Here is a 27,758-nt window from a genome sequence, read left to right as displayed (position 1 = left end):
TTTAAACTTCCAGAGCAGCCTGATGAAGGGCTCATATCTGAAATGTCGATTCTCCTCCTCGGATGCTGCCTGACCTGGTGTGCTTTTCTACACTTTTCGATTCTGATGTTCATCTACTGTCCTCACTTTCTCCTAGTCTGACATTGGTGGATAAGTTGTTGGAGGTCATTCTGAAAGATAGGACTTAAATGCATTTGGAGAGGCAAGAACTGATCAAGAATAGTCAACATGGCTTTATGCAACATGTCCCACAAAACATGACTTGAGTTTTTTTGAGGAAGTAACCAAAAAGATTGGTGAGGGCAGAGCAGTAGACGTAGTTTACATTGGCTTTAGTAATGCCTTTAGCAAGGTTCTGCATGTTAGACAAATTTGTAAAGTTAGACCATGTGGGATTTGGGGAGAACTTGCCAATTGGATACAAAATTGGCTTGATGATAGGAGACTGAATTGTTATGGATCAGACTAAACCCCCTCAAAATATATTAAGAACATAGCCTAGACCCTAACATTTTCTAATTTTAAAGGTAAATGTAAGGTGTCGAGTTTCAGATGCAATTCGACTTGTCAAACTACCAGATTTGAAGCAAAACACGCTTTATCATACGTTGTTGTTAAAATACAGCAAAAGAAAAATAAAATTGGATGTGCTGTCACTCTATTAGAAAACTTAACAGAATAATAGATTATTTTACACTAAACATTAACCATTCCAATATAGCAACATCCCTTAAACACCGTCTCGGCAAAAGGCAAATTCAGAAAAAACAGTTTGTCTTACATGCAACTCTACAAACAGGAAGGGAGCACCCAGCTGTAGCTGAGAGGAAAAAAAAATCAACTGTTCATGACCCCAGTAGCAACTGCTGTTACTGAAAACTAAAAACCTAAAAATCCTGGTTCTGTGTGCTTGACCAGACCATGTCAGGCTGCTTCTATTGTTCCAAAATAAAAAAAACAAGGCATCTCAAACTATTTACTCTAATAGCTCTGTAGACTGCTTGCATCTCTCTCTCAATCCTCCTTCACGCAGGGTCGAAACGTGTGGCACTGGAAAAGCACAGCAGGTCAGGCAGCATCCAAGGAGCAGGAAAGTCGATGTTTTGGAATTCTTGATGAAGGGCTTATGCCCGAAACATTGATTCTCCTTGTCCTTGGATGTTGCCTGACCTGCTGTTCTTTTCTAGCGCCAAATTTTTAAATTCTGACTCTCCAGCATTTGCTGTCCTCACTTTCTCCTTTTTTTTTATATAAAAGAATATTGAAGTATAAGGATGCTGATGTCATGCTGTAATTATACAAAATCTTAGTTAGACCCCACTTGAAGTTCTGTGAGCAGACCTGGGCACCACACCTTAATGATATATTGGCCTTGGAGGGAGTACAACACAGGTTTACAAAGATGATACCCAGACTTTAGAAAGTTAAGATATGAATTAATTGAAGATTTCAATCTGTTAACAGGAAAAGACAGTCGTAAGAGTTGTACAGCACGGAAACAGACCCCTTCGATCCAGTTTGGTTACGGTGATCAGTTATCATAAACTGATCTAGTCCCATTTACCAGTATTTGGCCCATATGCCTCCGAACCCTCCCTATTTGTGTCCCCATCTGATGCCTTTTAAATGTTTCAATTGTACCAGTCTCTACCTCCAACGCTGGCAGTTCTTCCATATACGCACCACCCTCTTCATCAAAACGTTGTCCCGTAGTTCCCTTTTAAATCTTCACCTTTTCATCACCTTAAACATATGCCATCTAGTTGTGGACTCCCCTATCCTGGGGAAAAGATATTGGCTATTCACCCTATCCATGCCCACAAACAATCAATTTGCATGCGTTGGGGATTCTACAACTAGGGGATGTAGTCTGAGAATTAGGGCCAGACATAGGAACAGGAGTAGGCCATTCAGCCCCTCCAGTTGTTCTACCATTCGGTGAGATCATGACTGTTCGGTGGCTGAACTCCGTTGGCCCATATCCCTTAATATCTTCGTTGATCAAAAATTTATCTTTCTCAAATTTAAAATTAACAATTGATCCAGTGTTTGCTGCCATTTGTGGAAGAAGGTTCCAAATATCTACCACCCTTTTGTAGAAGTGCTTCTTAACATCTCTCATGAATGATCTGGCCCTAATTCTGAGATCATGCTCCCTAATACTCGAATCCCCAAACAATTGAAACCTTGTCTCTCTATTGCTGAATAGATGAAATCTATTTGTTTCTGTTTGTGTATATCTTAAAATATATAGTTTGCACATTTAGATAATCAGCTATTACTTTTGATTTCTTACCACTCTATTTTGTTTGGATCTAAAATTTGCTGTTGCACTGCTACTATCAATTTCTCTGCTTCTTCTTGTCCCTCATTGCTTGTCTTTGCCAAAAAGCCCTACATTGCTCAATTGCCTTGACTTTCTTTTTAAACTTTTACCAGATCCTCGTTCACTTTGTTCTGTTTATTCATCCAAGTTACATTTTACAAGTACTTTCAATCAGTTGCTAAAACTACTTCTTGTTTCCTCTTCTGAAATTTTGCCCAGCTTTGTCTGTCCCTTCATTGTGGCAGTGGATATGATGGTATAGTGTAAATGACACTTTGCTAGTAGTTCAGAGGCTCAGATGGTGTGTCCAAGCAGCTGGTTGCCTTAAATTCATGTCATAAAAATATGGAATTGAAAGCTAGTCTCAGTAGTAATAAACCTAAAACTATTATGATAGGTGAGATACCAGTGATATGTCCCAGGCTGTCTGACACCCATCTCACCCAGATCTTACTCTTGCTGATTTCCAGCTTTGAGATACTCAGCTGTCACCTCATCTGTTGTATGTATACCTCGTCTTTCAGTGGGTTCACCTTTTAAGGACTCCTTATGCTGCATGTAAACCAAGTTGCAATACTTCCTGGCAGTTGGTTTGCTTTGGGTTTGCAAACTATACACAAAAAAATGCAAGTTGATTTGCTGCAATGTCTATTTTGTAACTTGTAGTTTGCTTTATTATTTTAAATGAGCTAAACTATAGAATTAATAAATCTCTGAAGATCAATATATTAGACCATTATCATTAATTTTATCTTTTTGAACAGTGGTGGAAACCATCGTGCTGGTGAGGCCTATTAGGCTTGAACAGTCAGAAAGCACATTTATCTGTAAGTGATATATCTGGTCATGTATTAAATTGTGTTTAAAATGAATGAGACATCAATTTCTTTGTTTATTCCAGTAACAGAAAGTGTTGAGAAAGCAGCTTGCTCAAAAGCAAACAATGAGCAGCTAGTTTAACTCACATTAGAAAAGCAGATGATCAGGGAGTGTGCTGGATCGATAGCATGCACCAAGAAAATGTCCCACCTTCAGTTAATTTTGCAAGGCATATTGTCGAAAAAGCCATTGATTGAGGCATTGCACTAGTACAAAGGATGATTATGCTACAAAGAGCTATGTACTGACCTCAACAGACAGACCACAAGGACTTCATAATATTCTGAAAACACCTGATCATGGAAGCTAAGCAGACTCAGGCCAGGTTAGTACTTGAATGGGAGACTGCCTGGGAATACCAGGTACAGTAGGCTTTTAAGTGGCTGCACGATGCCTCAGTGGTTAACATTGCTGCCTCACAGCCCCAGAGACCCGAGTTCGATCCCAACCTCTGGTGACTGTCTGTTGACCATGCTAAATTGCCCATAGTGTTGAGGGATGTGTAGGTTAGGTGCATTAGTCAGGGATAAATGTAGAGTAATAGGGTAAGGGAATGGGTCTGGGTGGGTTATTCTTTGGACGGTCAGTGTGGACTTATTGGGCTAATGGCCAGTTTCCACACTGTAGGGATTCTATGACTACAATAAGGATTAAAATAATCAGGCTACAATAACTAACATCTGGTATTCTGAGATCAGCTTGTATATAAAGTGATTGACAAACTAAAGTTTATTTTACATAAGACAGAGTGCTTCACACAGTCTCAAAGAAAACATCAGTGTCATTATGCCATCCAATATGTTTGCAAAAATTTGACTGATGTCCTCAAAACTGGTGATTATTCATTATTAGTTAAAATTGGCTATTGCTAAGCACTAATATACTACTCCTACAAATTCTAATAAACATGTATCAACAGATGTGAAAATAATGGCAAAACCGATGATTGTAAACTTTGAGCATATAATGGTGCATCCATGCTATATACAGGATCAGTAGTGCTGGATACAGGTGCAGTCATTCCATTTTTAAATGAAGAGTCGAGAGTGTGGTGCTGGAAAAGCACAGCAGGTCAGCCAGCATCTGAGGAGCAGGAAAATCATCCATTTTCCTGCTCTCTGATGCTGCCTGACCTGCTATGCTTTTCCAGACCACACTCTTGACTCTAATCTCCAGCATCTGCAGTACTCACTTTTGCCCCCCTTTTAAATTAAGTCAACATTGTCCTACTAGACTACGAGGGCTGCTGTTTCATTAGAGAATGATACTGGTTTAACCTGAAAGTCAGCATTCCTCAAGTGAGGGAAGAGGTTAAGAATGAGTGTCCTTCATGATAACCTCAGCTGGTATAGGAATTGAACCCACACTATTGGTACACTTTGCATTGCATATCAGCCACCCACTAACTGACCACCTAGACATCGGAGATGTTTGACAACATAGTGGCTACAGAATCAGCAATGTGAGATCTACTTGTATGTTATGATCTTTGAGTCACAGTCGAGAGAATCAGACATGAGACAACAGATCAAGCTCAGAAATTTTGCCTTTCAATTCAATTCACAGCTTAATATTGGAATATTCAGAATGTGCTGTTTCAAGAGAGCTATAGTGCTGTACTTGAAGAAGAATGCAAGCCTATCAATTGACCCATTCATGTAAACGCAGTGTCCATTTCAAAGAAGAATTGATGAATGAGCGAGATGAAATGGACCAAGGTGGAGTCATTCAAAGAGTTCAGGAGAACACTGATTGATGTTAGCTCAATAATATGCATCATAAAGAAGGATGAATCTTTGAGGGTATGTTTTCATCCACAATACTTAAATGCAGCTTTGAAATAATGCCCTGACAAAATTCCTGCGATAGAAGAGCTAAATCTAAGATTTGTAGGTGTAAATTTCTGGTCTTCACGCTAGAGGGTGTGGAGGTGAAATTCTTCTTATAAATTGATGTCCAGCATGATTACTGGTGAGTACATATTGTTGAAATGTCCCAGAATTTCCTTTATATTCCATATGCCATTCGGATGATCTGGTTTTAATGTCTCCTTTTGAGGTTGTGTCAGCCAGGGACACATGGACAATATATACCAGGATGCATTTGTGTTACTGATGACATTGCAGTGGTAGGAAGAACAAAGCAAGGCCATGATTACAATTTGCATTTCTTGATGCATGTCATGCCATGCAGGATTGGTGTTCAACAGTCAGAAATATCAGAACAACATCTGACTGATCAACTGTTTCAAATCTGTTTATTCCATGTTGGGCAAATATCCTGATTCAAACAAAGTAGAGGATATGATTATGTGAGAATTCCTCAAGACAAAGATGCCTCCGCGCCTACTTCTTTAACCAAGACTCTCGCCCACCCTCTGACGACCCCTTCTCCCGCCTCCAACACACCCCATCCACCTGGACACCCCGTGCTGGCCTCTTACCTGCCCTCGATCTCTTCATATCCAACTGCCGCTGCAACATTGACCGCCTCAACCTGTCCATCCCTCTCACCCACTCCAACCTCTCACTCTCACAATGCGCAGCCCTCCACTCCCTCCGCTCCAACCCCAACCGCACCATCAAACCGGCAGACAAGGGAGGCGCAGTGGTAGTTTGGTGCACCGATGTTTACACCGCTGAAGCCAGACGCCAACTCGCGGACACCTCCTACTGCCCCCTTGACCATAACCCCACCTCCCACCACCAAACCATCATCTCCCAGACCATTCATAACCTCATCACCTCAGGGAATCTCCCATCCACCGCCTCCGACCTCATAATCCCACAACCCCGCACCGCCCGTTTCTTCCTCCTGCCCAAAATCCACAAACCCTACTGCCCTGGCCGACCCATTGTCTCAGCTTGCTCCTGCCCCACTGAACTCATCTCTGCATACCTCGACACTGTCCTGTCCCCCTTAGTCCAAGAACTCCCCACATACGTTCGGGACACCACCCACACCCTCCACCTCCATGATTTTCGCTTCCCTGGCCCCCAAAGCCTTATCTTCACGATGGATATCCAGTCCATACACACTTCCATCCACCATCACGAAGGCCTCCAAGTCCTCCGCTTCTTCCGCTCCCGCTGACCCAACCAGTACCCTTCCACTGACACCCTCCTTCGACTGACTGACCTGGTCCTCACTCTTAACAACTTCTCCTTCCAATCCTTCCACTTCCTCCAAACCAAAGGAGTAGCCATGGGTACCCGCATGGGTCCCAGCTATGCCTGCCTCTTCGTCGGTTATGTGGAACAGTCCATCTTCTGCAGCTACACTGGCACCATCCCCCACCTTTTCCTCTGCTACATCGATGATTGTATTGACGCTACCTCGTGCTCCCACAAGGAGGTTGAACAGTTCATCCACTTTACTAACACCTTCCACCCCGACCTCAAATTTACCTGGACCGTCTCAGACTTCTCCCTCCCCTTCCTAGACCTCTCCATTTCTATCTCGGGCGACCGACTCAACACAGACATTTACTACAAACCGACCGACTCCCACAGCTACCTAGATTACACCTCTTCCCACCCTGCCCCCTGTAAAAATGCCATCCCATATTCCCAATTCCTTCGTCTCCGCCACATCTGCTCCCAGGAGGACCAATTCCACTACCGAACAACCCAAATGGCCTCCTTCTTCAAGGACAGCAATTTCCCCTCCGACATGGTCGACGATGCTCTCCACCGCATCTCCTCCACTTCCCACACCTCCATCCTTGTACCCCGCCTCTCCAGTTGCCACCAGGACAGAACTCCACTGGTCCTCACCTACCACCCCACCAACCTCCGGATACATCGTATCATCCTCCGTCATTTCCGCCACCTCCAAACAGACCCCACCACCAGAGATATATTTCCCTCCCCACCCCTATCAGCGTTCCGGAGAGACCACTCCCTCCGCGACTCCCTCGTTAGGTCCACACCCCTCACCAACCCAACCTCTACTCTCGGCACCTTCCCCTGCAACCGCAAGAAGTGCAAAACTTGCGCCCACACCACCTCCCTCACCTCCCTCCAAGGCCCCAATAGAACCTTCCATATCCGTCGCAAATTCACCTGCACACACATCATTTACTGTATCCGCTGTACCCGATGTGGTCTCCTCTACATTGGGGAGACAAGCCGCCTACTTGCGGAACGTTACAGGGAACACCTTTGGGACACTCGCACCAACCAACCCAACCGCCCCATGGCTGAACACTTTAACTCCCCCTTCCACTCCGCCAAGGACATGCAGGTCCTTGGCCTCCTCCATCGCCAGACCCTGGCCACACGACGCCTGGAGGAAGAGCGCCTCATCTTCCGCCTAGGAACCCTCTAACCACACGGGATGAATGTAGATTTCTCCAGCTTCCTCATTTCCCCTCCCCCCCACCTTATCTCAGTCCCAACCCCCGGATTCAGCACTGTCCTCCTTGACCTGTAATCTTCTTCCCGACCTCTCCGCCCACACCCCCTCTCCGGCCTAGCACCCTCACTCTCACCTCCTTCAACCTATCGTATTCCCAGCGCCCCCCACCCTCACTTTTTATCTCAGCCCGCTTGGCACACTAGCCTCATTCCTAAAGAAGGGCTTATGCCTGAAACGTCGATTCTCCTGCTCCTCGGATGCTGCCTGGCCTGCTGCGCTTTTCCAGCACCACACTTTTCAACTCTGACCTTTGAAAATATCTAGTCTCCTTAATCAATTGTTGCTCTATGTTCTCATGACTCAACATTGCAGACAGTCTGCTTTGGTTTTAGAATGTAGGACAGTACAACATAGTACAGGCCCTTTGGCCCTCGTTGTGCTGACCTTTTATCCTAAGATCAAGCTAGCCTACATACCCTTCATTTTACTATCATTCATGTGCCTATCCAAGAATCACTTCAATGTCCCTAATGGACCTGACTTGACTACCACTGCTGGCAGTGCATTCTACACACTCACCACTCTGTGTAAATAACCAAGCTCTGGCATCTCCCCTAAACCTTCTTCCAATCACCTTAAAATTATGCCCCCTTGTGATAGCCATTTCTGCCCTGGGAAAATGTCTCTGATGATTCACTCTATCTTTGCCTTTCTCATCATGTTGTACACCTCTGTCAAGTCACCCTTCATCCTTCTTTGCCCCAATGAGAAAAGCTTGAGCTCCTTCAACCTTCCTTCATAACACATGCCCTCCAGTCCAGACAGCACCTTGGTAAATGTCCTCTGCACCTTCTCTAAAGCTTCCACATCCTTCCTACTAATGAGGCAACCAGAACTGAACATAATATTCCAAGTGTGGTCTAACCAGGGCTCTATAGAGATGCTGCATAACCTTGCAGCTCGCAAAATCAATTCCCCCGCTAATGAAAGGCAATACATCATATGCCTTAACAACCCTAACAACTTTGGTGGCAGCTTTGAAGGATCTATGGACATGGACCCAAGATCCCTCTGTCCCTGCTACACTGCCAAGAATCCTACCTTTCACTCTGTATTCTGCATTCAAATTCGACCTGCCAAAATGAATCACTTTACACTTTTCCAGGTTGAACTCCAACTGCCACTTCTCAGCCCAGTTCTGCATCCTGTCAATGTCCTGTTGCAACCGACAACAGCTCTCCACACTATCATAACTCCACCAACCTTCATGTCATCAGCAAACTTACTAATCCACCCTTCCACTTCCTCATCCAAGTCATTTATAAAAACCACAAAGAACAGAGGTCCCACAACTGATCCCTGTGGGACACCACTGGTCACCCAGCTCCAAGCTGAATACTTTCCATCTACCACCACTCTCTGTTCTATGGGACAGCCAATTCTGTATTCAGACAGCCAAATTTCCCTGTATTCCATGTCTCTTTACTTTATGAATGAACCTACCATGGGGAACCTAATCAAAAACCGAGCTAAAATCCATGTGCACCTCATTCACTGCTCTATCTTCATCAATGTCTTTTGTGACATCCTCAAAGAATTCAGTAAAGGTTGTGAGGCCTGACCTGCCCCTCTCAAAGCCATGCTGACTATCTGTAATCAAACTATGGTTTTCCAAGTAATCATAAATCCTGTCTCTTAGAATCCTCTCCAATAATTTGCCCACAGACTTAAGACTAGCTGGTCTGTAACTCCCAGGATTATCCCTATTCTCTTTCTTGAACATTTGCCACCCTCCAATCATTTGGCACTACTCCAGTAGACAGTGAGAACACAAAGACCCTCAGTAGCACCCTCTTCCGTCACTTCCTGTAGTAACCTTGGGTTACTATCCAGGGGACTTAGCTGTCCTTATGTTTTTCAAACTTAACATCAACTTGTTTGAGCATATCAGCCTGTTTCACATTGTCCTCACAAATGTCATGGTCCCTCTCAGTAGTGAATACTGAAACAAAGTATTCATTAAGCACTTCCCCTACCACCTCCGACCCCAGGTACAAGTTCCCCCTACTATCTCTGATTGGCCCTACACTCACTCTGGTTCTCTCCTCTTGTTCCTCACAAATGTAGAATGCCTCAGGGTTTTCCTTAATCCTACCTGCTAAAGCTTTTGCATGCCCTCTTCTCGTGCTCCTAAGTCCATTCTTCAGTTCCTTCCTGGCTGCCTTGCAACCCTCTGAAGCCCTGTCTGATCCTTGCCTCCTCAACCTCCTCAATCAGTTCCCAATTTAGGCGCCCCAGTTCCTGCCTAATAGCACTGAAAGTCCCCCTCCCCCAATTAAGTATTTCCCTATATCGTCTGTTGCTATCACTCTCCATGACTATAGTGAACTTCAGGGAGTTGTGATCACTATCACCCAAATGGTCTCCCACCAAGAGATCTGACACCTGGCCTGGTTTGTTGCCAAGCAGCAAATCAAATATGACCTTCCCTCTAGTCAGGTGCATCTGACAAAAACTGCTACATCCAACCTAATTGAACAAAGGAGGTTCCAATCAATATTAGGGAAGTTAAATTCACCCATGATAACAACCCTGTTACTTCTGCACCTTCTCAAAATCTGCCTCCCAATCTGCTCCTCGATGTTTGTGTTACTATCGGGGGGGGGGGGGGGGTCTGTAGAAAATTCCCAATAAAGTGACTGCTCTTTTCCTGTTTCTGATTTCCACCCATACTGACTCAGTAGATGAACCCCCCTTGACAACCTCCCTTTCTGCAGCTGTGATATGATCCCTGAATAGTTGAAACTTTATTGCTGGAACAGCACTGCAGGTCAGGCAGCATCCAGGGAACAGGAGATTCGACGTTTCGGGCACAGGCCCTTCTTCAGATACGATCCCTGAATAGCATTGCCACTCTCCCACCACTTTTACACTGACAGCAACTTCACCCTATCAACTGTGTATCCCTCCTCACAGACTCCCTGTACGCTGTATCTGGCTATTCACCAGTTACCCCCATCTTCCAATCTGTATCTCTGGTTCCCATTCCCCCCCGCCAAACTAGTTTCACCCTTCCCGAAGTGCACTAACAAACCTCTGCCCAGGATATTGATGTCTTTCCAGTTCAGGTGCAACCCATCCTCCTTGTAGAGGTCCTGCCTTTCCCAGGCGGTATCCTAATGATCCCAATGATCCACATATCTGAAGCCCTCGCGCCTATATCAGCCCTCCAGCCATGTGTTCTTAAGCACTCACTCTCTGTTCCTAGCCTTACTAGCCCGTAGCACCGGTCGCAATCTTGAGATTACTACTCTGCTCATTCTACTTATTTTAGCTTCCAACCTAACTCCCTATGTTCTCTTTTGTTTCATTTTTGATTCTTTGACAACACAAGGTTGTGTGCACCTAGGTATTCAGTCTTTAATTCACTGATTGAGAACTTGGCCTTTTCAAAGTCTCTGAAAGCATATCACTTTTATTTTGAACTGTGGATTTGCAGAGGAAAGTGAGTGGAATCCAGTTGGCTGTTCCTGGATCAGGTACCTCTAACCAGAAGAGAGAGGTTCTCTACACACACAGAAAAGTTTTTGATGCTTTTTCTTTGGAGGTGAATTCTCTTATTTGAAAATCAGTTGAGGATCTCACTAGAGCCTCAGGAGAACCCTGCTGGGTGTGTATATCCTGACAGTGGTTGTATTGGCTGGCCTGCTGGAAAGCCTCCTGCCGCTATGTATATTCAGACATAATGATTAGAAGGATTGGCCATGTAGGTCTGAGACCCTTCTCCAGCATTTAAGATGATCCAGGCTGATAAGTTTGTAATGTCAATCCTCACCTCTCCTGCCTTGGCTAACATTTCACCTCCTTGTTTACCAACAATTATTCACCCTGCCTTAAAAATATTCCAAAACTGTTTCTACCATATTTGAAAGAATAATTCCAAAGACTTAATGATCATCTGAGAGAAAATAACTTGCCTTGTGTTTGCATTTAATGGATAACCCCTTCTTTTTAAACAATAAGAGCTAGTTCTAGATTCGTCTACAAGAAGTGTCCTCTCCACCCTGTTAAGCTCTCTCAGGATCTTGTATGTTTAAATCAAATTACTTGTTACTCTTCTGTGAATACAAACCTAGCCTGTCCAACCTTACCTACTAAGATAACTTGACCATCCCAGGTATGTAGGAGAAAGCGTACTCCTGATGAATCCATAGATTCATCACTCTTCGTTGAAGAAGTTTCTCCTTATCTCCGTTCTAGTGTTACTTTATTGTAACACTATGCCCTCAGGTCCTAGTCTCTCCTACCAATGGAAACTTCTTCCCATCATCTACTCTGTCCAGGTCATTCAGTATTCTGTATGTTTCAATTAGATTCCCCCCCTTCATCCTTCTAAACTCCACTGAGTATAGACCCAGAGTCCTCAAACATTCCTCATATGTCAAAGGCCTTGTTGAAGTTTATGGAGTTAACATCCATTGGCTGTCCTTGGTCTAACCTGCTTATTACTTCCTGAAACAATTCTGGAAGAGTTGTCAGGCATGACCTCCCCTTTATGAAACCATGCTGATGTTGCCCTATTTTACCATACACTCCCAAGTATACAGAAATCTCTTCCTTCACAAAGGATTGCAGGATCTTACCCACAACCAAGGCCAATTGATGTGTAATTTTCTGTCTTTCACCTTACTCCTTTTTTAAACCAAAGTATCATGTTGGCAATTTTCCAGTCCTCTGGGGCCCTTCCTGATTCTAGCGATTCCTGAAAGAGCACCATTAACACCTCCACTATCTCTTCAGCTATCTCTCTTGAAATTCTGGAGTGTTGTCATCTGGTCCAGGTGATTTATCCCCCTTCAGGTAATTCAGTTTTTCAAGCACCTTCTCCTTGATGATGGCCACCATACTGAGCTCTGACCCCTCACTCTCTTGAATGTTTGGAATATTACTTGTGTCTTCCACCGTGAAGACTGATGCAAAGTAATTATTCAGTTCCTCAGTTCCTTGTTCCCCACTACTATCTCTCCAGCATCATTTTCCAGTTGCCTATTGTCTGCTTTTGCCTGTATTTTGCTCTTTTTATATATTGAAAGAAACTCTTACAGTCTTCCTTTATATTACTGGCTAGCATACCTTCATATTTAATCTTCTCCTTCCTTATTTCTTTTTTTTTATTGCCCTCTAATTGGTCTTTGTAAGCTTCCAATTCTCTGGTTTTCCACTGCCTTTTGCCACATTATATGCCTTCTCTTTTGCTTTTATGCTAACCCTGACTTCCTTAGTCAGCTATGGTTGCCTCATCGTCCCTGTACCATGCTTCTTTTCCCTCGGGATGAATCTCTGTTATGTCTCCTGAATTATTCCCAGAAACCCCTGCCATTGCTGTTCCACTGTCTTTCCTGCTGGGCTCCTCGCCCAGTCGATCCTACCCAGCTCCTCCCTCATGTCTCTGTAGTCGCCTTTATTCAGCTGGAATACCGTTACCACTGATTCTATCTTCCCCCTCTCAAATTGCAGAGTAAATTCAATCAAATTATGATCACTGCCTCCTAAGGGTTCCTTCACCTTAAGCTCCCTTATCAAGTCTGCCTCATTGCACAACACTAAATCCAGTATTGCCTGTTCCCTAATGGGCTCCACCACAAGCTGCTCCAAAAGGCCATCTTGTAGAATTTTGGCAAATTTCTTTTCTTGCAATCCACTGCCAACCTGATTTTTCCAGTCCACCTGTATATTGAAAACCCCCATGATCACTGTAACTTTGCCTTTCCTACACAGCTTTTCTATCTCCTGGTGTATCTTGCGCCCCAGCTCCTGACTACTGTTTGGAGGCCGAAACATTCCTCTAATTCTGTTTTTTATTGTGCTTCCTCAATTCTACCCACATAGATTCTACACCATCTGACCCTACTTGATGTCTTACTATTGATTTAATTTCATTTCTTACCAATAAGGCAACTCTGCCCCCTCTGCTCAAGGATGTATATCCTTGAATATTCAGCACCCTATTGTGCTCCCTTGCAGCACATCTCCCTGATTTCTGTTAGCTAGCCAATCTTTATCCTTACTAACTTCAGTTATAGAAAAGATTGGAAACATCAATATTGTTTTCCTTGTGGAGGAGAAGGTTACGAAGATGTCTGATAGTTTAAAATCATGAGTGAACAAAACTGAATGGGTAGGGAGCAACTGTTACCACTTGTAAGTGGGTTGAGAACCAGATGACACAGTTTTCAAGTGTTTTGCCAAGGAAGAAAATGCGTATGAGTGAACAGTTTCACACAGTGTATAATTAAGGTATGACTGTACTGCCTGAAAGTGTGGTGGAAGCAGGCTAATTTATGTCATTATTATTATTATTATTCAAATACAGATAATATGCAGGGTTATAGGGGGAAAGGCATGAGATTGGCATTAATGTAAAATGCTTGATTCCATTTCACAAAACCATGTTGACTCTGCTTGATTACATTGAAATTTTTTAAGCAACCTTCTCTAATATGTATAAAATAGCTTCTAACATTTTCCCCATGACAGATGTTAAACAAACTGGCCAGTCATATGCTGTTTTAAGTCTCCCTTCCATTTTGAGTAAAAGAGTTACATTTTTGACTAATGGAACTTTCTCCGAATCTTGGAATGTTGTAAAATTAAAGTGAATGCATCAACTATCTCACTAGCCATTTCCTTTAAGGTCCTAGGATGAAGTCCATCAGGATCCAGGAACTCATTAGCCCACAGGTCCAATAATTTGCTCAGTCCACTTTCTTAGTTATTGGGATTTTCTTGGTTTCCTGTCATCCATTTCCTGATTTATTTGCTGTTTCTGGGATGTTAAAAAGATTTAATGCTAAGTACACATTCAGTTCATCTGAAATTTCCTTATTTTTCATTATTAAATCCTCTGACTCCTTTCTATAGGACACTCATTGTTAACTTTTTAAAAAGAAAATCCATAGAAACACTTACAAATCTGTTTTCTATTTCTGGGTAGCTTTCTGTATTATTCTAGTTTTGCTTTCTTTATACACTTTTTTCGTCATCCTTGTGTTTTATTTATTCTGTTGAGTCTTCTGACCCGCCACCAATCAAGCAGAGTGAACATGGTTTTGTGAAATGGAATCAAGCATTTTACATTAATTCAAAGTTTGTGAGAAGATTTGTAACTCGGGTGCTCGTTGTTGTGGTTCTGTTCGCCGAGCTGGAAATTTTTGTTGCAAACGTTTCGTCCCCTGTCTAGGTGACATCCTCAGTGCTTGGGAGCCTCCTGTGAAGCGCTTGTGTGGTGTTTCCTCCAGCATTTATAGTGGCCTGTCCCTGCCGCTTCCGGTTGTCAGTTTCAGCTGTCCGCTGTAGTGGCCGGTATATTGGGTCCAGGTCGATGTGTTTGTTGATGGAGTTTGTGGATGAGTGCCATGCTTCTAAGAATTCCCTGGCTGTTCTTTGTTTCGCTTGCCCTATAATGGTAGTGTTGTCCCAGTCAAATTCATGTTGCTTGTTGTCTACGTGTGTGGCTACTAGGGATAGCTGGTCGTGTCGTTTCGTGGCTAGTTGATGTTCGTGGATTCGGATCGTTAGCGGTCTTCCTGTTTGTCCTATATAGTGTTTTGTGCAGTCCTTGCATGGGATTTTGTACACTATATTAGTTTTGCTCATGCTGGGTATCGGGTCCTTCGTTCTGGTGAGTTGTTGTCTGAGTGTGGCTGTTGGTTTGTTTGCTGTTATAAGTCCTAGTGGTCGCAGTAGTCTGGAAGTCATTTCTGAGATGTTCTTGATGTATGATAGTGTGGCTAGTCCTTTGGGTTGCGGCATGTCCTCGTTCCGTTGTCTTTCCCTTAGGCATCTGTTGATGAAATTGCGAGGATATCAGTTTTTGGCGAATATCTTGTATAGGTGTTCCTCTTCCTCTTTTTGCAGTTCAGGTGTGCTGCAGTGTGTTGTGGCCCTTTTGAATAGTGTCTTGATGCAACTTCGTTTGTGTGTATTGGGGTGGTTGCTTTCATAGTTCAGGACTTGGTCTGTGTGTGTGGCTTTCCTGTGTACCTTGGTGGTGAATTCTCCGTTTGGTGTTCTCTGTACCCTCACGTTTAGGAATGGGAGTTGGTTGTCCTTTTCTTCCTCTCTGAGGAAGACAAGCAACATGAATTTGACTGGGACAACACTACCATTATAGGGCAAGCGAAAGAAAGAACAGCCAGGGAATTCCTAGAAGCATGGCACTCATCCACAAACTCCATCAACAAACACATCGACCTGAACCCAATATACTGACCATGACAGCGGACAGCTGAAACTGACAACCGGAAGCGGCAGGGATAGGCCACTATAAATGCCGGAGGAAACACCACAGAAGCGCTTCACAGGAGGCTCCCAAGCACTGAGGATGTAACCTAGACAGGGGACGAAACGTTTGCAACAAAAATTTCCAGCTCGGCGAACAGAACCACAACATTTTACATTAATGCCAATCTTATGTAATTTTTCTTTAAGTTGGTGAATAAGAACATGAGAAGATTTGAGTTCAGATTCCAGGTGAGCCCTTGTGTGCTGTCACTTGTTCATTAGAGGTGGATGGGATTGTGGATTTGAGTCCACAATCAAATTGACCACAAACTTCTTTAAATAGTGGAACAAGATGGAGGAGCTGAATCCTCCATTTCTGCTCCTAACTTGCATATTCATAAGTTGTGATCAAGGGACATGGTTCCAATGGGGAGGGCAGGGGTGTGGGATCGGGATGGGAAAGGCCTTCATATTGACTATCAATTAGTCGGTACCTTGACTCCTTCTCCCTGTCGTCTTGTATACCTAGAGACACTATATGCCTGTTGAAGCCATTTTGTAGATAGGTCAGCTATAATGGTATTGAGTGGCAGAGCAGGCTTGAGAGACTCAGTGGCTTACTCCTGTTCATGTTTCTTATGATCTTATCATGACCTTAGGTCACCAACTCTTCTGCCCTCTGTAAGAAAGTGGCAACATTTTCTGTCATACAGGAGCACAATATAACAGTGACACTTCATAAAACTTCCAGACGCATTGTAAAAATAAATGATATTCCAAAGTACCTTAACTGTAGATTGGGTGCATAGTCTCAAGTAACATTGCAATTGGGCTCATCTTGCAGCTGAGCATTAATTCTTTGTGAGAGATGAGCAATTGTGTACAATGCACCTGCATCTTCTCAACTTACAGAAACTTAAAGCACGTACACTAGATGCCAGCAAAATCAGTCTACTTAGCTGGGACATTGGATCCATTCGGTAACTTTTGGCTTCTCTAGTGGTGATATGGACCTGAATTTCACATTCTAAATTCCTATTTCAGACTCCATGTTAAGCTCAGGTTCTGTCTGCCCTCTCAGGTGGAAGTAAAAGATTCTATGAAACTATTCAAAGAACAGGAAATTCTGTCTGGTGTTCTGGGTCAATATTTAGTTATCCCTTGACCAACATGATTTTGGCTTTATTGATATTTTTGGTATACCGAAATTGGTGGCCATAATTCCACAATAAGACTTTATTAGTTCTAAAGCACTTTGGAGCTTTCTGATGTTGCGAAAACTGTTATGAAGAAATGTAATGTCTGTCTTCATTCTATGCAGAAATATGGCATGACTGGAGAAAACAATGAAATAATTATCTTTAGAATGGGTAGCATATTCCCTGCACTCACTGAAAATGGGATGTTCAGACTAATTTGCATGCCATGGCAAAGTAGATTCAAATTCACAGCCTGACTCTCAGATTTGTAGGTGCTGTACTGCCTCTGAGTAACTTGCATCCATTGTTGCAGACTTGAATACTACGAAGCAGACTTATCATCTTCTTTAAATTCCTCAGCATAAGGTCTGTGTTTAAATTTAGCCTGATATTATAAGGCAGGAAGGAAGCCTGCGCACAAAAGGCTTCCTTCAGCCTGTGATGTTTTCATTGTTTGTGTAATTGAATCTCTTCTTACTTTTAAGCAGAATAAACTGTAACTTCAGGTTTATGAGAGTGCTTGATATTGTTTCTGCAGACATTGGGAAGCTAGTAGTCGACTGTTTTATGGTAAGAAGGAATGAGTTGTTTTACGACATGTAATAGCGCTGATAAGTTGAATAAATGCAAAGTTCTGCTAGTTTGTCTGTTTGTAGTTGTAACTTACATTTCTGTAAGACTTTAGTGTCTGGTTAGATTTTCAGATTCGAGATATCAGATACATGGCGTGTTTAGAAAGTTTAAGATTATTTATAGTTTATTTTCAGTAGCAATGCAATTGAGCTATTTGCTAATAAATAATAATGAGCAATGGAACTGCACCATATTTAGCTTGGTGACTTAAGATTTGGAACTTTTCAAAGTCCTGGAGATCTTGTAATGCATTTTGTATTAATTTTGAAATTGAGAATTGGCACAGTGACTGTTCTATTTAACAGTACAACAACAATCTAGTTATGTGAATACTAAATATGTGCTACGATACATGTAAGGTCTTAGTAAAATTGGAAGCAAAGGGCTGCAGATGCTGAGAATCTGAAGTGAAAGCATGACATGCTGAAAATACTCAGCACATCAGGCAACATTTGTGAAGGCAGAAATTGAGTTAACATTTTAGTTTGGGGAATTTTGATCGGAAACTGAAACATTAACTCTTTCTCTGTCAGCAGACATAATAGTTGTAAAAAAAAAAATCCACTGGCTCTTTGCAGTATATCATGTTCTCTTTAGTGGTAGTAACTGACAAAAAGACACAAGGTAATGGGGAGTATTAGCACAGAGATGAATGATTGAGGTTGACTAGTGTGACTATATCGTTGAAAAGACAGTTGGATTAGTTTCTGCTAAAGTGGACAGAATATCAGTCGTAGAGTCATACAGCGCAGAAGAAGCCCTTTGGCCCATCACGTCTGCATCAACAAAAGCTACCACTAAAGGTACGCTAATCCCGATTTCCTTCACTAGTCCCATCCTTGAATGCTATGATATTTGAAGTGCTCATCCATTTTGTAAAATTTTTCGACGGTTGTAAGGTTTCTAGCCTCCATGACATTTCCAGTGCATTCCAGATTCCCACCACCCTTGGAGTGAAAAGGTTTTTTTCTCCGATCCCCTCTGAATCTTCTGCCCCTTATCCCAAAACTATGCCCTCTTGTAATTGACCACTCAAGGGGAACAGCTGCTCCCTCCTCACCCTGCTCATACCCCTCATAATCTTTACATCTCAATCATGTTCCCCCTCAGCCTTTGCTGCTCGAAAGAAAACAATCCAAGTTTTATCTACTCTCTCGATATATTGCTCCAACCCAGTCAACATGTTGATGAACCTCCTCTGTATCCTCTAGTGCATATATCCTTCCTGTAGTGAGGTTACCAGAACTGTGCACAGTACTTCAGCTATGGCCTAACCAATGCTCTGTCCAACTCCAACCTCCTTGCTTTTATATTCTATGCAACAACTGATGAAAGCGAGTGTCCCATATGTCATCGTAACTATCCTACTTACATGCTCTACCAACTTCAGGAATCTTTTGAATAATTACCCCAAGATCTGACCTACCCAGTGTCCTGCCAATCATTCAGTACTCCCTCATCTTGTTGTTTCTTCTAAAGTGCGTGACCTCACAATTAGCAGGGTTAAACTGCCACTGCTCAGCCCACCTGACTAACCCATTGATAATCTTCCTGTAACCTACAAAGTTGTCTTCACTATTAACCACCCTACCAATCTTGGTGTCGTCTGCAAATTTGCTTAACATTTTCTCCCTCGTTTTCATCTGTGTCACTTACTTATATAGCAAACAATAAGGATCCCTATACTGAACCTTGAGGTACACCAATGGACACCGGCTCCAATCACTGGGAAGACTTCTGTCACTGACCTTTTTGTCATATTACTAAACCAGTTTCTGATTCATCTTGCCAGGTTTCCCTGAATTCCATGTTCTTAACCTTCTTAATCAGTCTCCCATGTGGTACGTTGCCAAATGCTTCTCATTTGCATTTGCCTTGCAAATTGAGTACTTTTGCTAAACCTGTTTTTCTGTAACTTATGACTTTAGGATATTTGAATAACATTTGCACCTTCCAAGTAAGGCACACTTAACATGCTTCATAGGAATTGTGGTTCAGTTTCTTTATTAAAAAAACCTTTTTAAATGGCTGGACATGATGTGAATATTTGCTGTATTTCCTTACCTATGAAATCTGGCTCTTTTTTCAAAGGTGCCAGAAATCACTTTATTTCCTTACAGCTGTAATGTAGTTATACTTTATTGAGTGTTCCAACAGACATGTCATTCACTAAGTAAGTTTTTCAAAGCACATGGCTTTAATACTGCTCCAAGAGCAGCACCCTCAGTCCTGGGGGAACACTGTCCTGTTTTTACTGTATCAGTTGTATATGCTAGAAATGACAAATAAAAAGCAACTCTACTCTATTTACACCAATATATTGTGTATTAGTTGCTGATCGTCTTTTTGGCATGAGCACACAATTTAAATTGAGGTTACTCTTGAAGATGCTACCTTCTACCAAAGGCCCAGCTACCAGTGTTGGTGGACACCTAAGGCATTTTTTGAGGAAGTGAAAGAAATCCCGATCAGTATACATGTCTTATTCACCATTACCGAAAGCAGCTATCTTGTCATTCATTGGTGTGGTGTCTGTGAGTAGTGACTATGCTTCAAAAATATTTCAATATGAAACTTTTTGGGACATTTCAACATAATGATCTGCTATGTAAATAAGCATGAGTAACCTCTTTAACTTCTAGATCTTTTGCACTCTATTTCAAGTAATCTGTTTTTCCATAGCCATTTACTGTCTGCACGTGCTTCTGTTCTTGGTTTCTTGTGTGTCACCTTTCATCCTCCTACATCCTGAGTCCTTGCGTCTTTTCACACTACTCATGTTTACATGCCAGATATCTCCCTTCTGACTCTCTTCTTCCTTGCATCCTTACTCAACCACTTAGCACCATCTCTTGCTATTCACACCTCTGAGCCGATCCTCTTCATTATGATGGAGCAAATTTATGCAGATGCTGGAATCTGTACTGCAAACAATAAATGCTGGAGATCACAGTGGGTCAGGTAGCATCCATGGAGAGAGAGCAAGATGACTCAGAACATTGGGTTGCTGCTTCGCATTCATTAAAAACTGTTCTTCTCCCACTGTGCAACTCTGCTGTCCTTCCTCTCCCAGTGATATTCCTATGAGTAACCCAAAATGTCATGTTAAGAAGACCATAACATCATAAAAAATAGGAATAGAAGTAGGCTATTTATCCCTTGAACATGTTCTGTTATTCAATAGGATCATGGCTGATCCAACATTCCTCATGTCTGTTTTCCTGCTTTTTCCCCTTAACCCTTGACTCCCCTACTGAATCAATCCGTCTCAGCCTTAAATATACACAAGGATTCTACTCCCTAGTCTTTGGCAAGGAGTTTCAAAGACTCTCAACCCTTGACAGCTGCAGGAAGACTTTCCTATTCTGATGCTCTAACCCTCCTGAAATAAGGACTTTTCTGATTACCTGTAGTATCTGTGTGCTAGCTTTGTGTTTCAAGTACAGGCATCCCAAGTCCTTTTTTTTATATTTTTGCAGATTTCTGCAGATTTTCTTCATCTAAAGCCTTTTGTTCACCCTTCCAGAATGAAAAACTTCACATTTTCCTAAATTATATTCCAGTTGTCAACTTTTTTTGCCTACTCACTTAACCTATCAATATCCCTCTGTAAACTTTTGTCGTCCCCTTGCAACCTGTCTTGCCATCCAAGTTTGTGTCCATCTGCAAATTTGGCTTCAGTACATTTGTGATCCTAGCACTATCCCTGTGGAAACCCATTGGTCATGGATTGCCAACCTGAAAAAGAACCCTTTTATTCCCACTTACTATTTCCTGCCCATTAGCCAATGTTAGTTTTAATCCAGTAGCAAATTCATGGTGGAAAAGGATGGAATCCTGTAATTTTCTGAAGCCCCACTACCATTTCATGGGATGTGGGTTTTACAGGCAAGATCAGCATCCCTAATTTCTCTTAACTTGGTGACTTGCTGGGCTCTTTCAGAGGGCAGTTAAGAGTTCATTTTGAAAGTGAAGGAGAATTGCACACTCTTATTTTGCTGTCACCAAGTTGAAAAGTATGCAGAATCAGGGCAATTAGCAGATGAAGATGTAACTGGCTAAAAGTAGAGGTTAAGAATTGAGTAGGAATTCACAGTGACAGTGTGGGAACTAGCATCCTAAAGGATTGGAGCTGGGACCACTGTTCATAATTTCTATTAATAGTGCAGGCTTTTAAATCAAAAACGCTATCTTTAAATTTGTGGACAATATCGATGGGATAGGCTCCCGTTAAATCATGCGGGGATCAAAGTCCTGATGAATCGCATAATGAGAGTTGTGGACGGGACTTTAAATTAAATAGTATGGGAGAATAAGTTCAATTGCATGGAAAATTTTGGGAAAAGTTAAGTGATGAGAGGGGCCAGTGATAGGACAGAGAGCATAGAATGGGTCAGAAATCTAACTTTAGGCATAGCAGATGAGGGGGCAGCTATGAGAAGGGTGATGACCGAGACAGGACTGAAGGTCTTGTAGTTAAATGCATGCAGAATATGAATGAGCTTGTAATGCAGATTGAAATTGGCAAGTACAATGTTGTGGGTATCATGGACATACCTTGTGGCTGCAAGGGGATCAGGGCTGGGGACTAAATATCCAAAGATACATGTCCTGTTGAAAGGACAGGCAGCTGGGCAGAGGAGGCAGCATTGCCTTGTTAGTAAGAAATGAAATTACAGGTAGTTCTTCTATAACGTAATGGTTGCGTTCTTGTGCAAATATGCATTATAAAAAAAAATTGTGGTTTAGAAACAGCGCTTAGTGTTGCCAATATAATCCTGTTACAGCTAAGATATGTTTTAAAAGTTCGCTCTTTAGAAACAGTGTCCCCAATTCGTTAATCGCATTACAGTGAATTAGCATTAACGAATCACGTGTGATAGCAGACCGTCCCATAAATCAATAGCAAGAAGTAATATAGAAGGCTTAGAATCTGTGTGTAGTGTTGAGGAACCACACAGGACAAAAGACAATGCTGGGAGTTGTGTACAGGCCTCTTAGCAGTCGTCATGGTTTGAAGAAGAAAATAAATGGGGTGATAGAAAAGACAAATAAGAAAGGCACTATACAATACAATTACATAACATTTCAATGTACAGGTAGACTGGGTAAATCAGGTTGGTAGTGGACCTCAGGGAAAAAAAATGTGGCATGTCTGAGAGAATTTTGTGAAGCAGCTTGTGATTGAGGCCATGAGAGAACAGGCAATTTTGGATTTGGTGACATGTAATTAAGGAGCTTAAAGTGAAGGAACGCCTCGGGGGTAGCGACCATAAAATGATAGTATTCACCCTGCAGTTTGAGAGGGAGAAGCTTGAATCAGATGTAATGGTATTACAATTGATGTAACTACAAAAAAATGAGGAATGAGCTGGCCAGAGTTGATTAGAATGTAAGCCTAGCAGGGAAGATGGTGGAGCAGCAGTGGCAGGAGTTTCTGGAGGTAATTCGAAAGACACAGCAGAAATTCATCCCAAGGAAGAAGCAACATACTGAGGGGTGCATGAGACAACTATGGCTGACCAGGGAAGTCAGGGACAGCCTAAAAGCAAAAGAGAAAACATATGATGTGGTGAAGATTAGAGGGAAGTCAGAGGATTGGGAAGCCTTAAAATCGGCATAGGGGAACTAAAAAAGTGCAAAGGTTGGGTGGGGGAGGGGGGTGGTGCGAAGATGAAGTTTGAGAGTTAGCTAGTTAGTAATCCAAAATAAGATTTCAAGAGTGCTTTTTTTGGATATCTAAAAGGTAAAGGAGAGGCCAGAGTTGGTGTGTTGAAAGTGAGGCTTGGTAAGTAGTGATGGGGAACAAAGAAATGGCAGAGAAGCTAAATACGCATTTTATATCAGTTTTCACAGCAGCATAACAGAATTTCAAGAGAGTTGGGGGCAGAGGTGAGTGTATCGGCCATCAGTAAGGAGAAAGTGCTGGGGAAGCCGAAATGTTGAAGGTGAATAAATCACCTGGACCAGATGGACTATACCTCAGCGTTCTGAAGGAGATGGCTGAACAGAATATAGAGGCATTGGTAATGATCTTTCAGGAATCACTGGAGTCAGGAAGGGTCCCAGAGGACTGGAAAATGGCTAATGTAACACCCCTGTTTAAGAAGGGCAGGAGGTATAAGACAGGAAACTACTGACTGGTTAGCCTGACCTTAGTCATTGGTAAGAATTTAAAGTCCATTATTAAGGGTGAGATTGTAGACTACTTGGAAGTGCGTGGTAAACTAGGGCTGAGTCAGCACGGCTTCTTCAAGGGGGGGGGTTCTTAACTGACAAATCTGGTAGAATTCTTTGGAGAAATAATGAGCAAGTTGGACAAAGAAGAGACAGTGAAGATAATCAATAGATTACCCATTTATCAATGGATTTCCAGGAGGCCTTTCTGAAGGTGCTACACAGGAGGTTGCTAAATAAGGTAAGAGCCCGTGGTATTAGGGGCAAGGTGCTGGCATGGATTGAGGATTGGCTGACTGGGAAAAAAAAGAGCAGGAATAAAGGGTCTTTTTAAAGTTGGCAGCCTAAATTAGAGGAGTTCTGCAGGGGTCCCTGTTGGACCACAACTATTCACGTTATACATTAATGATCTCAACAAAGAATCTGAGGGCATTGTTGCTAAGTTTGCACATGAAACAGATAAGTGGAGGGACAGGTAATATTGAGGAAGTGAGAAGGCTGCAGAAAGCCTTGGACAGGCTAGCAGAATGTGCAAAGAAATGCCAGATGGAATACAATGTAAGAAAGAGTGAGGTTATGTGTTGCAGTTTTCTGAACTGTTTATTCTTTTAAATAATACTGTTATTTTGTTCTCTCTTCCAAAATAAGGAACTTCACATTTTTCATATGGAACTATATTCCATTTGCCAAAGTTTTGCCCAGTTACTTAACCTATCAGTATCTCTCTGTGAACTTTGTATCCCTCTTGCAACTGCCTGGCTAGTTTTGTGTTGCCTGCAGATTTGGCTACAGCACATTCACTTTTTTAAAAGCTGCAAGAACTGCAGATGCTGGAAATCCGAAACAAAAACAGAAATTGCTGGAAAAGCTCAGAAGGTCTGGCAGCCTCTGTGAAGAGAAATCAGAATTAACTTTCCAGTACTAATGACTCTTCCTTTGAACTGATGGTAGCTAGGAAAATGTTAATTTTTATGCAGAAGATAGAATGGGGACAGGGTTAAGCAGTAAACAATGGGTGGAGATACAGCTCAAAAAGAGAGGACAGTTGAACAGACAAAGGAGTGGATAATGACCTGGCTATGAGAATGAATAGATAATGGGAACTGTTAGTGGCTAACAATGGGTTGTGTGTAGTAGCAGACTATGTGATAACGAGGCCTGGTGTGTGCGGATTGGGGTCAGGACACATGACCAGCTCAAGTCCTAAAGTTGTTGAGCCCCCCATTTATCTCTCCACCTTGGAGGCTCCCTGCCTCTATTCCTGATGAAGGGCTTTTGCCCAAAATGTCGATTTTCTGCTCCTTGGATGCTGCCTGACCTGCTGTGCTTTTCCAGCACCACTCTGATCTAAACTCTGGTTTCCAGCATCTGCAGTCCTCACTTTTGCCTAGAACTCAACATTGAGCCCAGAAGGTTGCAGAATTCCCAAATGGAAAATGAGGTGCTTTTGTTCCAGCTTGTGCTGAGCTTTGCTGGAGCACTGCAGCAAGCCTGAGGCAGAGATGTCAGCCAGGGAACAAGGTGGTGTGTTGAAATGGCAGCAACTGAAAGCTCAGGTCTTTTTTGTGTAGAAAACATGGGTGTTCTGTAAAGCAATCATTCAGTCTACGTTTTGTTCTCTTAATATAGAGGAGACCACACTGTGAGCCGTGAATACAGTTAGACTAGATTGAGTGAAGTGCACGTTAAGTGCTGCTTCACCTGGAGAGTGTGTTTGAACCCTTGGTTACTGAGGAGGGAGAAAGTAAACGGTCAGGTGTTACACCTTCTGCAGTTGCAGGGAAAGGTACAGTCAGGCTGTGGGGGGGATGTTGGGACTGAATAAGGAGTGGATCAGTGTGTCCCAGAGGAAACTGTCCGTGTGGAAGGCTGACAAGGAGTGGGAGGGCAATGTGTGTCTAGTGGTGGCATCCAGCTAGAGGGAGAGAGATAGCAGCTAAATAATCCTCTGCATGTGGATGCTGGTGGGATGGTAGGTAAGGACAAGGGGGATCCTATTGCTGTTGTGGGAGGGAAGAGAGGAAGTGAGGACCCAAGTGTTGGAGATGGGTTGGACCCGGCTGAGGGCCCTATCAGTTAAGTGCTGGGGAATCTTTGGTTGAGGAAGAAGGTGGATGTTTTAGTGGCCACATTGTCGAATAGTTGGAGGCCTTTACAGGAAGCAGGGTGTGAGGATGTATAGTCAATGTGGGAGTCAGTGGATCTATAATGAATATTGCTGGTAAGCCTATTCCGAGAAACAGAAACAGATGTTGAGGAAGGGAGGAGTCAGAGATGGATCAAGTGAAATTGAGAGCAGGGTGGAAATTGAAGGTGAAATTGATAAATTTTGCCACTTCTGGAGGACAGAAAAACAGTGCCAATGTTATCATCGAGTTGTGGTTGGGGGCTGGGATAGGACTGGAATAAGGAGTTTTCCATGAACCCCACAAAGAGACAGGAAAACTTGGGGCCCTTGCAGGTACTCATGGCAACCCCTCTGACCTGAAGAAAGTGAGAGGAGTTCAAAGAGAAGATGTTCAAGGTGAGAATGAGCTCGGCTAGGCAGAGGGGAATGGTGGTGGATGGGGATGGGAGCATTCAATTTCTTCCTCCAAGTTATTGATACCCAGGTCTCCTGGCCCAGAGGTAGGGCCACCACCACTGCATTTGGATATTTATGCATCCTTATCTACATCAATATAAATCACATGGGTCTTGTATCTAGATTGAAATGCTAATTATCCATTATTGTGATATATTTCCCCTTGGAACTAAATGGACAGCTTAAAGCGCAACTATTTACAGTCTGGCATTTTCAACACTCTAAGACTTTTGACATTTGGGTCTGAAATTTCAAGGAGGAAAAAGGATTCCATACTTTAACCTGGGGTCAGAAAAGACCTCACACCCACCACTCTTTTCCATTGCAATCTCCAGGCAAATTCACCTGTTGTCCAGCATGGGCAGATGTCAAGGTCCATGCTCAGATGAAATAAGAGAACATTTGAAGCATCTATCACAGACTTGCACTATTATTTTTAAAAATTCTAATTGATGAAAGCCCATTCAGTATACTTAAATCATTTCAAGTACTTAATCACCGAGTCCTCATTTCCTTCAATCATTTGATCTCTTCCAGAAAAAACAAACTTTAAATTTTAAATTCATAATCTGACACCAAAGACAGCTTGGTCATTATGACCACTTGGGCGTATCAATCAAACTGTGAATTTACAAGCTCCTCACTGTGTTCATTTCTGGAAGCAGTCAGGCAGAACCAATCCTGTAATAAGAACCCTTAGGTTTATGTCAGCAAAAATTGATTGAAATTGCAAGTACTGACTTTTCTCCCCCTTAAATATGATTTTAAAAAAAAAAGTACCAAAAAGTAGAATTTTTAATAGCCTGCTGTTCTGCAGAATTGATCTAGTTTTTAAGCAAATTCATAACTACCTGTATCAATCTCAGCAGGACCTGGATCTCTCCAAGAATACCTTATCTCCAAAAAACTCTTTTAGGTATAGACCGTTTTCTCAAATGTCGAAAGACCTTGAGTTTTGTTTTGGGAATCTTGATTTTGAAAATTGATTTTGTTTAATGACAGTTGAACTTGTACATTTTCTGATGCCTTCATGAGCAACAGATTCATGAAATACTTCTTAATTTTCCACTTGCCCCTCCTCTCAAAAAAAAAATTTTTGCAGGGTTGAGGATTCAGAGCTACAGCGCCATTTGAGCATTTATGTTTTTTCTTTGTTATTTGTCATGGTAGATGTTGTAAAGTGTGAAATATTAATGTTTCATTCTTTTAAGTCATATGCTTGAATTTACTGCACTCTGAGAAGATTGAAACAAATGATCAGAAGCTGCAGTATAATGTAATACTTGTATAATTAATTGTTCTGAGTAGAAGGAAAAAC

The 27,758-nt window shown here is 42.4% G+C and overlaps 1 protein-coding gene and 1 pseudogene across 8 annotated transcripts in view; both read left to right on the top strand.

The window, feature by feature from the left end:
* Positions 1–27,758, top strand: part of mcf2la (mcf.2 cell line derived transforming sequence-like a) — a 239,539-nt gene that overhangs the window by 48,932 nt on the left and 162,849 nt on the right. Inside the window, exon 1 of one of the 8 annotated variants that reach the window (XM_087993070.1) lies at positions 26,360–26,380. The exons of the other annotated variants lie outside the window; for them this stretch is intronic. The gene's annotated coding sequence lies outside the window, so the exon portion shown is untranslated. Of the gene's footprint in view, positions 1–26,359; positions 26,381–27,758 lie in introns of those variants that run through there. 8 annotated transcript variants of the gene reach the window in all.
* On the top strand, positions 63–27,731 carry LOC148148645 (uncharacterized; annotated as a pseudogene).

The sequence above is a fragment of the Chiloscyllium plagiosum genome, unplaced genomic scaffold (genome assembly GCF_037043375.1).
Source record: "Chiloscyllium plagiosum isolate Xiang-an unplaced genomic scaffold, Cpla_swu_hap1 HiC_scaffold_12, whole genome shotgun sequence".
In the NCBI taxonomy this organism is placed as follows: Eukaryota; Metazoa; Chordata; class Chondrichthyes; order Orectolobiformes; family Hemiscylliidae; genus Chiloscyllium; species Chiloscyllium plagiosum.
The sequence above is the reverse complement of the archived record's forward strand: the minus strand, read 5'-3'. Positions and strand labels throughout refer to the sequence as shown.